Below are 10,569 nucleotides of genomic sequence, written 5' to 3'. Positions count from 1 at the left end.
CTGGATTCTGAGTTGCCGGTAGGTGATGGAGGGAGTAGGGGGTTTGAAAAGAAGAAGAAAACGACGGCGTTTATTAATTAAAAACTCAGCGAAGATATTTGGTGCGGCAATATCCTTTTTGACAAAAGGTCAGCAAATTTTAAAGCATATTTCATCGCCTACGGCATGGGTTCGGCGTAGAACAGGGAACTGCACCAAACCGGCCGCAAAAACTAATCTAATTCGAGTTTCCCGCAGCTATCGATCCAATGCCAGAAAAAGTGGAATTGGTACTATGCGGTTTGATTCCCAGTTCCTCGGTCAGAACCAAATCGAGAATCGGGAATCCATAAATTGTGGTTACATGCTTTGAACTTTTTATTATTTATTTTATTTTACATTAATAAATGAAAATTTTTGTCATTGGGTCCACTTCATTGAGGAAAAAAATGAAACAAAAATAAAATAAAATTGCCAGTTCCCAAATAAACTATAAAACCGATTGACAAAATAAATTTTAGATTTCAAGGTATGCAAATTAGGTTCTAACTTCCAAATAATAAGGAATGAAATCCGGCGGGTTAAGTTTGAACTAGAAACTTTCAAGTCGAACCTAAATTGAGTCGAAGCAGTTGGTTGAGTGGTTAAGGGTTTAAGGGTTTAAGCATCTCACCTGCTACCCGAGATGAGAGAAGCCTTACCCCATGCTATCTCTTTGAAAATGGATTATAAAATTTTTCTTAATCTATATTGATACTTATGTTAGTATTTTGATGGGAACGACTCAAAATTCTATCAATGAGATATTGCTCAGTTTCCTCACGAAAGAGAATGCCCTGACTCGCTAAAACTTCAATTAAAATTTCCAAGCAGTGTCATCAAGTGTACCTGAAATCTTGAGAGACCCGACTCTTTTGTTTTCAAGAATGGATGAGTAGAATGGGCTCCAGCCCTCAAACCTTTATATACCGTCATTTCTTGATATTTATTTGCAGCTTGATGAATTGAGAAGCACGCCATACTACTTTTGGGGGGCTTGGGTTCATGTAAGGCATGTCACTAAAACTATAAATTTTATGGCCAATTGCAAGATTTTTACGTTTTATTAGTTGCTGAAGCGCGTTTTAATTTGATACCAATTTGGTGAAATGTGTTCTTGCAAAAATTACGTATCCTTAAATGCTAGTATGTTTTGTTTGAAACAATTTGGCTTTTCTTTTAAGTGTACTCATTGAATGAGTGAAAAGAGAAAAAGACTGAAACGGGCGGAGGCAATAACACTAAGTTGTGCCTTAGTTGAGAATTTACTTCTTCATATCTTGCATTAGGCACTTAATGATTGTTGTCTTCTTCATTTCTTACTTGCAGGATGATCTTAGTCAAACAAAGATTGTTTGCTATTGAGACGGAAATGTTGATTGTTTGCATTTGCTTTATTTCTTCCCCTTGTGGTCTTTGTAAGAAATTTTGTTTTTCTCTGGACAATGTTGAATTAATATGTACTTAAATTTGCTGACGAATTGGACTAAGTTTGGCATTCTTATCGGATGTGGCAAGTTCCTTGTCCTGCATTCATTTCATGTGTAGACCCATAAGGAATTATGAAATATATGTTTAACATAACCTCTACACCCAAAAAAAAAAAAAAAAAAAAAAAAATCTTCAAAACCTGACCCGATCGCTCAGGTTGTATGCCATTTGGGTCTCAGGTTGGTTCTGTAGTGTTTCCGTTCAGGTCGGATATCAACCGAACTGATGACATTCCTATCTTGGACTATCCAATATTAAGGAGACCCTCTCTTAAGAATATCTCACATGGGGCGGATATTTCCACACAAAGTTACCAAGGGTCAAGAAGAATGGCAGTTTGCACACTTTATGGAAAGTGATTTTTTGGCAACTCATCATGTGGGATGGGCATCTAGGAGGCACCAAGTCCGCCACGAACAAATGGCTTCGATGCAGTCAACTTCTTGATCGTCACATGATGTGATGGTTACACTTGATGCAGATTACGGATTTTTTAATTTTCAAAACTCGAGAGAATTTGGTATGAAAGGGCGATATAGGAATGCTCACCGTTCTACGTGTATAATTGAACCAGTGGACCTATAAATTTGATTTTCTCTAGTCAATTGACCTCTAGGTTATTATTTGATTTCCCCATAACATCTCATTTAGATCATTATAGGTGACCTCATCCTATGAAAGGGAAGACCCTAAGCCATACACCATGGGACAAATTTTTTTAGAAACTGCATTTTGCTTATCATTTTCTATCTTTCACTCCTGAAACTGAAAAGTCAGATAGCTTAGGGGCGAGGCACATTACACGACCACCATCAATTAAATCTTTGCGAAAGAAGAATAACACAAGGCAAACCGAAGAACCGCTTACTCTGGACGAACACCTCCTCCATCAAGTCCTGGCTGACTCCATGATTGATCACGTAGAAAAAGCCGGAATCCAAGCACGCCTGAGGCCAACGGATTGGATTCATCCGTTAGTGTCCCTCTCGACTCGAAAAAACCTCGGTTTTCTCGGTTTTATGTTCCGGAAATCAAATTGAAAATAGCAGAAAAGGCGGGAGAATCAAAAACCTGCTTCAAGAGGGACACCGACCGTTGGATATCGGAGCTCGAGAGGTCGATGAGGTTGAGAGCAGAAGTCGGAACTCCGTCGACGTCAATGGCGTTCGTGTCATCCATGTCCGTTCGCCTGACTGATTTCATGGTGATGACGACGACCGACGATGATCGAGGCCGGAAGGGAATTTGAGCTGCAGGTGATGAAGGACACGGGGCTGAGGAAAGACGAGGAAAAATGACGGTGTGGGACGAATAAAGAATCAGCAAAGATATTCGGTGCGGCCATCAGATCTTAATGCTTTCTACAAATTTTAAAGCATTTTTGCTGACTAATTATTCCATTCGATATAATTAATCATTTAAAAAATATTTTTAATTTATTCATTTTCTGCAAAATAGATAGACTTTAAAATTTGAAAAACTTTTAAAAAATTTATATTTACATGTATGTTTATCCTTTTTAATTTACTCTTGTGATATCTTATTTTTGAATGGTAAAGAAAAATACAGGTTCTAGTAGACCTATTCCATTTTCGGTTGCTCTTGCAGACTAGCAAGGCCTTATCTCAAATTAAAAGACTTTTGAACAATATGAAACTCCATGAAGCGTATCAATTACATTCTACCAATCATATGAATTACGCATGCTCATCATAGTACAAAAAATGCACAAATTCCTACACTTTAACTAACGCTTTGTGTGCTCTCTACAAAATGTAGAGTTTCTTCTACCTCCATGGTAGTTTCTTCACCAGTCTTTCCAGTCACCATATCATCTCACGAAGCTTCCAAAACTGGTTTTCTTTCCCCTAGAGTTGCGACTTTTGCAGCTTCCCTCCGTGAACTTCCACAACACCCATCTGACCTACTCTTTCTATCCCCTGCTTCTCCGCCCCTTGCTACGTCTTTCTTCTGGTTTGCATGCCACAATCGACTTGCATGCCGGAAGCCCTCTTCTTGGCTTACCCATTTCCTTCACGTCTGGTCGCTGAGCAAGGGGATTACGCTATGGTGTTTCTCCTTTGCGATTCTGGGTCTTTCTTTGTTTGATTGTTCCATTTTGTTTTTGAAATGGACCGCAAGGTTGCTGGAGATGAGGTTCGTCTGTCTGCCCTATGCAATCGCCTGGGTCGCCTGTGGTCGGAACAGCCAGTTCAAGTATGGGAGGAAGTGGCCCCTAACCACAAAATTGAAGAATGCCGGTTAACTCTGGTCGGTAAGATCCTAAACAACCCTTCAGTAAATTTTCTGGCGTTTCAAAATACTATGAAATGAGTATGGTGAACTGATTTAGTGGACATCTCACAAGGTGAAGCCGGTCTGTACATTGTAAAGTTTCAAACAGAGTAAGTAAAACAGGGAGTTCTAGAGAATTCACCTTGGTTATTCGCCAATCATCTGGTGATATTGAAACCTTGTAAAGTGAACACACCGTTGCATTGCTATGATTTTACCACATGTGAGTTTTGGGTGCAAGTTTTTGGCTTGCCACTAGAACGCTGCACAGAAAACATGATCAATAAGGCTGTTGCTCATATAGGCAGGGTGGTAGTTGTGAGGATTGAACATAAAGATGGCGCACCACTTAGAGTGGGGAAGGCTCGGGTAGAAATGAACCTTCAGCAACCGCTAAAACCAGGGCTTCTAATAAAAGTAGAAGGAAAGAACCTTTGGCTAGATTTTCGCTATGAGAGACTATCTCATTATTGTTATTCCTGTGGTAAGCTTGGTCACTATGCCATGTATTGTAAAGACTTTCCTATGATGAGAGCAAGATGGATGAAAAAGATAGCCTATTATATGGTTCATGGCTCAGAGCAGAGGTCCGGGCACACAGCCCCTTCTGGAGTACCTTTTATGACGTGAATCATCCCCAAGATGATGCTGATGAGACAATCCTAGAGACCCCTCAACCTCCCTTGGCACTATTCCCCGTTTAGGATTCTCCTCCTGCTGTACCTGAGGTCCAAGTTCAAACAAACAGAGGCAAACAACCTATGGAGGCTCCTGACTGTAATCAAATTATCACAACTGCCAAACCACTTCAATGGCAACCCATGGTGGAGGAAGCATCCAGAAGTAAGAATGAACATGACAAATTTCCTATCATCCAGCAGCATTTAAAGATTAACAAAGTCTCACCAGGTTCTATCCAGTCAAAAAAGGTTAAACACTCACGTTTGAATGCAAGATCAGCCCTATTAAGAAAGCAAAAAGACTCACTGCTCATGATGTTCGGCCTCACCTCCAGGAGGAGTTTGATGAATCTGTTTTGCAAGAGACTCCTATTATTGAGGCAGATGCTCCTGCATGTTGGGCCTTGGTGGCTGGCCCTAAAAAGCCACCAGGTGGACAATGAGAGTAGTTAGTTGGAACTGTCAGGGGTTGGGCAATCCCCTGATAGTTCAAGCTCTACTGGTCTTAGTGACTCAGGAACGGCCCGATGTTTTGTTTTTGATGGAAACGAAAAATCAGGAAAAGAAACTCATCTACCTTCAACGGAAACTCAGTTTCTCAGCAAGTTTCATAGAAAATCCAATAGGTTTGGCTGGAGGTTTGGCAATTTTTTGGAATGATCGAGTGTCATTGATGGTGACCTCTCACTCTTCGGCTATCCTTGACTTCATCTGTACTGACCGGGATTACGGCATCACAATGCGTCTTACCTGCTTACATGCTCTCGCAGTTTATCATCTCAGATAAAGTTTGTGGACAGAATTAAGGCATATCAAGAATGGCTTAAACAACTTACCTTGGCTGTAACGTGCGATTTTAATGAAGTTTTGTACCCATGGGAGAAAGTAGGGAAGTGTCCTGCCGAGACTCATCGTATGCTTTCTTTTCGTGATCTCCTCAATGATTGTCATCTCATGGACCTGGGAAAGAAAGGCTGCGCTTTCACTTGGATTAATAATAGACAGGGCGACGACATTGTCAAGGAGCGTTTAGACAGAATGCTTAGCACAAAGGAATGGAGATTGACTTACCTTCTTGCTGAAGTGTTGGCTTTACCAGCTCTTGGATCTGACCACAGCCCACTTCTCTTGTCTACTGAAGCAACACAGCGTTGTAAACAACAAAGATCTTTCTACTTCGAAGCTTACTGGCTTCAAGATATGGAGTGTCGCTCCACAATAGCTGCTTCTTGGGCATCTTCCCAACTTGGAGACATGACGCTCCACCAAAAATTACAAGCTATCTCTGCCGCTTTATCACGTTGGAGTCGATCCAAATTTATTAATGCCAAACACCAGATAAGTTTCCTTAACAACCAGCTCCAAATCCTGACTAATCAACCTCATGGCCATTTGGATAAGGTTGTTTTGTCTGACCTGAAAGAAAAAATTCATAAGTTATGGTAGCAGGAGGAAAAATTTTGGGCAATGAGATCCAGGGTTAATTGGCTTAGATGGGGGGACAGAAACACGAAGTTTTTCCATGCAATCACAGTTCAAAGAAGACAGCGTAATAGGATCAGCATGCTGCAAGATGATCAACAGACCTGGGTACGTGACCCGAACCTTCTAAAAGAGCTTACCTCTATTTTTTTCACGAAATTATACACATCTGTAGAGTATAGAGACTACGGCCCGACTCTAACACATTGTAATCAAGTGGTGACAGAGGAGATAAATAATCATCTTATAGCAGAAGTTACTAGTGACGAAGTCAAGACTGTGGTTTTTCAATTAGGGGAAACAAAGGCACCTGGTCCAGACGGGTGGAATGGCTAGTTCTATCGAGCACATTGGGACATCTTACATGATGATATCTTCACAGCTGTGCAGCAATTCTTTCAAACTGAGGTTATGCTTCCTGAATTTAATCGCACTTCTATTTCTCTGATCCCAAAAACCTCTCACCCTGAAAGATTGGACCAATTCCGCCTTATAAGCCTTTGCAACTTTATTTACAAAGTCATTTCAAAGGTCCTGGCTAATCGTCTCAAGCCTTGGCTACCACAGCTGATCGCACAAGAACAAAGCGCTTTCGTTGGAGGTCCGCAAATCTAGGATAATATTATTGTGGTTCAAGAAGTGCTGCATCAAATAAGAATACGGAAACAAAAAAAGCACTTTAATGCTGTCCTTAAACTCGATATGCAGAAGGCATATGATCGAGTTGAATGGGATTATGCAGAAGGCATATGATCGGGTTGAATGGGATTTTCTTAAAGCCAATCTTCTCAAGCTCGGCTTCCATACTCAATGGGTTCACTGGATCTTACAGTGCATTACTACGGTTTCTATGAGTGTTAAATTCAACGACGAATCCCTACCCTATTTTCATCCGACTAGAGGTCTGAGACAAGGCAACCCTCTATCTCCGTACCTGTTCATCCTACTGTCAAATGCCTTATCAGCTCTTATTAACAACGCAGTCGAGATGGGAAATATTAAAGGTATTAAGTTGAATTGCTGGTGTCCCACTCTATCTCATTTACTTTTCGCCGATGACGCCATTTTCTTCCTAGATGCAAAGCTTATTGAATGTCAGAATTTAGCAAGTGTTCTACATGAATATTGTTTAGCTACAGGACAAGCTATCAATAGAAATAAATCTAGTATGTTTTTTAGTAAGTATTGCCCTGTTATTTTGCAAGAAAATCTTGCCAAAGAACTAAGGGTCCCTGTGTTGAATAAATCTGGCAAGTATCTTGGAATACCCTATGACTGGGGGAAATCTAAACGGGACATGTTTGTGTGGCTTTTGGGTCAAGTTCATTCGAAGCTGGAAGGATGGAAAGAGCAGCTTATTTCAAGAGTAGGTAAGGAAGTCTTAATCAAAACAGTTGTGCAAGCGATTCCTCAGTATACAATGTCTGTCTTTAAAATCCCTGCTGCTGTTTGTAAATCTATCGAACGGATGATAGCTAGATTCTGGTGGCAAACAAAAAACAGCAAATATGGTATTCATTGGAAGAATTAGGAGGCTGTTAAGAGTAGAAAAGATGATGGGGGATTGGGATTTCGTGATCTTATGGCCTTCGACAAAGCACTATTAGGAAAACAAGCTTGGCGACTGGCTCAACAACCTTCATCTCTGTATAGCAGAGTACTAAAAGGTCTGTATTTTCCCTATCAGAATTTCTAGCAAGCAACTAAAGGTACTAGACCCTCTTGGGGCTGGCAGAGCCTCTTGCTGGGCCGAGACTCTATCGTAGACTAGTCACTTTGGTCTATCGGTAATGGTACAAAAATTAAAGTTAGAGAAGATAGATGGCTGCCTAAGGGCGTTCTTGGAGGCCCTGCTCCTAGAGGTGAACATGAAGAAGTTGCTGGTTTTATAATTCCAGAATCTAACATTTGGAATACAACCTTACTGCGTCAAAGTTTTGACAACCGAACAGTTGAAGAAATTACCTCTATCCCTCTACGACCTCAATTTACGGAGGATAAACTAATTTGGAGCAGAAAGCAGAATGGGGAATTCACAGTGAAGAGTTGTTATAACAAGATCAGAGCATAGCAAACAAGCAATCACGACTTTCAAGCCTCTTCCTCTTTTCAAGTGCCTTGCAAATTGTGGAACTCAATCTGGACATTGAATACCACGCCTAAACTCAGATCGTTTCTTTGGTCAGTCTGCAATAATGCATTGGCGACTAGAGAAAATTTATATAAGCGACACATTTTATCACCCACTTTGCTGTCTGTGGCCTAACCAAGTACCAGAGACATCGGAACACCTTTTCTTGTTATGTCCATGGACATTAGATGTTTGGTTTCATCCAGAAATCAACATCAATCATCATTTCACTGGAGTGCATCGCATAGAAAGATGGTTGCTTGATCTAATTGGAAAACAGGACAGCTTACCAGACCTGGCGACAACTACGTCAATCCTTTGGTATATCTGGAAGGCCCGGAATCACTACATCTTTCGGCAGCAGCAACCCAACGCTGAGCAGGTTGTCTTTTCCACCTTAGTGGACGCCAGATCCCATCGTTGTATCAAGGAGACCCTACAGAGGAGAGGCTCACCAAATACGAAACAACTCAATGATGGTATAAACCGGACCAAGGAGTCTTAAAGATTAACATTGACGCGCTTACGGTCCCTTTGCAAAGTGACGCTTCGGTGGCTCGTGTGTGTAGAGACTCCTCTGGCCTCTTGATTGATGGTTTCACGCGTTCCGTCCCTGGCTCTTCGGCCTTGCACGCTGAGGTGATGGCTCTTAATCTCACTCTTGTTTTTTTGCTCCAGCATGGATGAGGACTAGATCGAATGGATGTGGAATCCGATTGCTTGACTCTCGTCGATGCTATCATCCACCCTGATCGGACGCCATGGGAGTTCAGATCTCTCTTTGAAGAAAACGCGGCATTGATGCTTCGGTGCCCTAATCTCTGCATTGCTCATTGCAACAGAGAGGCAAATACCGTTGCGGACCGGGCCGCGAAGGCCCATGCGGCTTCACTTCTTCCTACTAATTGGGTGCTTTCTCCTCCACCTTTTCTACAGGATCTTTTGTACTATGAATTTATGCTAAGTGTAAACTCGACGATGAGAGTTTAATAGATGAGTTATTTTCGTCCTAAAAAAAACTAACGCTTTATGTCATGTGATGCAAGCAACAGTAAAATGAGTTGATACAAATGGGGTTGAGCATTGAGATCAATTCAACCCAGGAATCGAACTGAATTAATCTAGACCGATTGGTTTAAGGTTGATTTTAAGGAGAATCGATACGATTTCCAATTTAACGAACTTAGAACCAGCTTCGGATCAGCTTGGCTCCTAGTCCAAGGTTAAAATCAACAATTCTACTAAAGAATCGATCTAAACAGGTTCCTTGGGTTGAACCGAATTCGAGAGATCGATGCAGTGGAGAACTGAGATCGGAACTCTGGCGACTTTAACAGCATTCACATCCTCCATGCTCGCCGACGCCGCTCCGCCTGGCAGGTCGTTGCTCTCTTGCTGAGATCGCCGTCCGTTCACCTGTCTCATTTTGCAGCAATGACGATGACGACTGACGATGATCGAAGACGGACGGAATTTTGAGTTGCAGGTGACTGGAGGGAGTGGGGGTTTGAAAAGAAGAAGAAAACGACGACGTCTATTAATAAAAAAATGTCAGCCAAGATATTTGGTGCGGCCTTACCCTTTTGACGGAAAGTCAGCAAATTTCAAAGCATTTTTCATCTGCTACGGCAGGGGTTCAGTGGAGAACAAGGAACCGCACCGAACCGGCCCTAATAACTAGTCTAGTTGGAGTTTCCCGCAGTTATCTATCCGATTCCAAAAAAGAAAATGAAACTGGTACCGTGCGGTTCAATTCCCAATTTATGGGTCAAAACCAGATCGAGAATGGGGAATCAATGAATTGTGGTTGCATGCTTTGAACTTTTTATTATTTATTTTATTTTACAGTGATAAATGAAAATTTTTGTTATTGGGTTCACTTCGTTAAGGAAGAAAAAAAATGAAACTAATAAAAAGTCGCCAGTTCCCGAATAAACTATAAAATCGATTGACAAAATAAGTTTTAGATTTCAGGGTACGCAAATTAAGTTCTAACTTCCAAATAATAAGAAATCAAATGCGACGGGGTAAGTTTCAACTTGAAACTTTCAAGTTAAACCTAAATTGAGTTGAAACAGTTGGTTGAGTGGTTAAGAGTTTAAGCATCTCGCCCACTATCTGAAATGAGAGAAGCCTCACCTGATGCTAGACCTTTCAAAATGGATTAAAAAATTATGTCTTAACCCATATTGATACTTATGTCAGTATTTTGACGAGAACAGTTCGAAATTCTATCAACGAGATATTGCACAGTTTCCTCACAGAAGAGAATGCCCCGACACGCTGAAACTTCAATCAAAATTCCCAAGCAGTGTCATCAAGTTGTACCTAAAACCTTGAGAGAGTTGGCTCTTTTGTTTTCAAGAATGGATTAATAGAATGAGCTCCAGCCCTCAAACCTTTATATACTGTCATACCTTGATATTGATTTGCAGCTCACACATACTACTTTTTGGGGGGCTTGGGTACATG

General features: G+C 41.1%; 1 long non-coding RNA gene across 6 annotated transcripts; it reads right to left on the bottom strand.

Annotated features, from left to right (window-relative positions):
* Window positions 1–3,098: 3,098 nt before the first annotated feature.
* Window positions 3,099–8,598, bottom strand: LOC120292164. Of its 6 annotated transcripts, none has more exons than XR_005549898.1 (7): window positions 8,388–8,598; window positions 5,556–5,900; window positions 5,321–5,458; window positions 4,792–5,234; window positions 4,421–4,671; window positions 3,947–4,067; window positions 3,099–3,745 (listed from the first exon to the last, which is right to left on the bottom strand). It is a non-coding gene; the product is annotated as an uncharacterized LOC120292164 (long non-coding RNA). The 6 variants fall into 6 exon arrangements; XR_005549896.1 differs by having other exon boundaries at window positions 4,421–4,943; window positions 5,062–5,234; XR_005549894.1 differs by having other exon boundaries at window positions 4,421–4,901; window positions 5,062–5,234.
* Between the last annotated feature and the right edge of the window lie 1,971 nt (window positions 8,599–10,569).

The sequence above is a fragment of the Eucalyptus grandis genome, chromosome 3 (assembly GCF_016545825.1).
Source record: "Eucalyptus grandis isolate ANBG69807.140 chromosome 3, ASM1654582v1, whole genome shotgun sequence".
Lineage (NCBI taxonomy): Eukaryota > Viridiplantae > Streptophyta > Magnoliopsida > Myrtales > Myrtaceae > Eucalyptus > Eucalyptus grandis.
This window is presented reverse-complemented; position numbering and strand designations above follow the sequence as displayed.